We start from the raw sequence: 3,017 nt of genomic DNA, 5'->3' as shown, positions 1-3,017 counted from the left end.
TCCTATCCTATCCTCTGTCCTATCCACTATCGTATCCTATCCTCTATCCTATCCAATCCTATATCCTATCCTATCCTCTATCCTATTCTATATTCTATCCGATCCTCTATCTTATCCTATCCTCTATCCTATCCTATCCTCATTCCTATCCTATCCTCTATCCTATCCTATCCTCTATCCTGTTCTATACTCTACCCTATTCCTATCCGCTATCCTATCCTATCCTCTATCCTATCCTCTATCCTATCCTTTCCTCTGTCCTATCCACTATCGTATCCTATCCTCTATCCTATCCAATCCTATATCCTATCCTCTATCTAATCCAATCCTCTATCCTATTCCATCCTCTATCCTATCCTATCCTCTATCCTATCCTATCCTATCATCTATCCTATCCTGTCCTCTATCCTATCCTATCCTCTATCCTATCCTATCCTCCATCCTATCCAATCCTATATCCTATCCTATCCGCTATCCTATCCTATCCTCTATCCTATCCTATCCTCTATCCTATCCTATCCTCTATCCTATCCAATCCTCTATCCTATCCCCTATCCTATCCTCTATCCTATCCTATCCTCCATCCTATCCAATCCTATATCCTATCCGATCCTCTATCTTATCCTATCCTCTATCCTATCCTATCCTCATTCCTATCCTATCCTCTATCCTATCCTATCCTATCCTCTATCCTATCCTATCCTCTATCGTCTCCTGTCCTCTATCCTATACAATCCCCTATCATATCCTCTATCGTCTCCTATCCTCTATGCTATCCAATCCCCTATACTATCCTCTATCGTCTCCTATCCTCGGTCCTATCCTATCCTCATTCCTATCCTATCCTCTATCCTATCCTATCCTATATCCTATCCCATCCGCTATCCTATCCTATCCTCTATTCTATCCTACCCTCTATCCTATCCTATCCTCTATCCTATCCTCTATCGTATCCTATCCTCTATCCTATCCTATCCTCTATCCTATCCCATCCTCTATCCTATCCTATCCTCATTCCTATCCTATCCTCATTCCTATCCTATGCTCTATCCTATCCTATCCTCTATCCTATCCTATCCTATATCCTATCCCATCCGCTATCCTATCCTATCCTCTATCCTATCCTATCCCCTATCCTATCCAATCCTCTATCCTATCCTCTATCCTATTCTCTATCCTATCCTCTATCCAATCCTCTATCCTATCCTCTATCCTATCCTCTATCCTATCCTATCCTCAATCCTATCCTATCGTGTATCCTATCCTATCCTATATCCTATCCTCTATCGTATCCTATCCTCTATCCTATCCTATCCTCTATCCTATCCCATCCTCTATCCTATCCTATCCTCATTCCTATCCTATCCTCATTCCTATCCTATGTTCTATCCTATCCTATCCTCTATCCTATTCTATACTCTACCCTATCCTATCCGCTATCCTATCCTATCCTCCATCCTATCCTATCCTCTATCCTATCCAATCCTATATCCTATCCTCTATACACTCCAATCCTCTACCCTACCCTATCCTCTATCCTATCCTGTCCTCTATCCTATCCTATCCCCTATCCTATCCTATCCTCTATCCTATCCTATCCTCTATCCTATCCTATCTTCTATCCTATCCAATCCCCTATCCTATCCTCTATCCTATATTATCCACTATCCTATCGTATTCACTATCCTATCGTATCAACTATCCTATCCATTCCTCTATCCAATCCTCTATCCTATCCTCTATCCTATCCTCTATCCTATCCTATCCTCAATCCTATCCTATCCTCTATCCTATCCTCTATCGTATCCTATCCTCTATCCTATCCTATCCTCTATCCTATCCCATCCTCTATCCTATCCTATCCTCATTCCTATCCTATCCTCATTCCTGTCCTATGCTCTATCCTATCCTATCCTCTATCCTATTCTATCCTCTATCCTATCCTCTATCGTATCCTATCCTCTATCCTATCCTATCCTCTATCCTATCCCATCCTCTATCCTATCCTATCCTCATTCCTATCCTATCCTCTATCCTATCCTATCCTCTATCCTATTCTATACTCTACCCTATCCAATCCGCTATCCTATCCTATCCTCCATCCTATCCTATCCTCATTCCTATCCTATCCTCTATCCTATCCTCTATCCTATCCTTTATCCTATCCTCTATCCTATCCAATCCTCAATCCTATCCTATCCTCTATCCTATCCTCTATCCTATCCTCTATCCTATCCTCTATCCAATCCTCTATCCTATCCTCTATCCTATCCTCTATCCTATCCAATCCTCAATCCTATCCTATCCTCAATCCTATCCTATCCTCTATCCTATCCTATCCTCTATCCTATCCTCTATCCTATCCTCTATCCTATCCTCTATCCTATCCTCTATCCTATCCTCTATCCTATCCTCTATCCTATCCTCTATCCTATCCTCTATCCTATCCTCTATCCTATCCAATCCTCAATCCTATCCTATCCTCTATCCTATCCTATCCTCTATCCTATCCTATCCTCTATCCTATCCTCTATCCTATCCTCTATCCTATCCTCTATCCTATCCTCTATCCTATCCTCTATCCTATCCTCTATCCTATCCTCTATCCTATCCTATCCTCTATCCTATTCTATCCTCTATCCTATCCTCTATCGTATCCTATCCTCTATCCTATCCTATCCTCTATCCTATCCCATCCTCTATCCTATCCTATCCTCATTCCTATCCTATCCTCTATCCTATCCTATCCTCTATCCTATTCTATACTCTACCCTATCCAATCCGCTATCCTATCCTATCCTCCATCCTATCCTATCCTCATTCCTATCCTATCCTCTATCCTATCCTCTATCCTATCCTCTATCCTATCCTCTATCCTATCCTCTATCCTATCCAATCCTCAATCCTATCCTATCCTCTATCCTATCCTCTATCCTATCCTCTATCCTATCCTCTATCCTATCCTCTATCCTATTCTATCCTCTATCCTATCCTATCCTCTATCCTATCCTATCCTC

The sequence above is a fragment of the Halictus rubicundus genome, unplaced genomic scaffold, assembly GCF_050948215.1.
Source record: "Halictus rubicundus isolate RS-2024b unplaced genomic scaffold, iyHalRubi1_principal scaffold0180, whole genome shotgun sequence".
Lineage (NCBI taxonomy): Eukaryota > Metazoa > Arthropoda > Insecta > Hymenoptera > Halictidae > Halictus > Halictus rubicundus.
Note: the sequence above shows the minus strand (reverse complement) of the source record.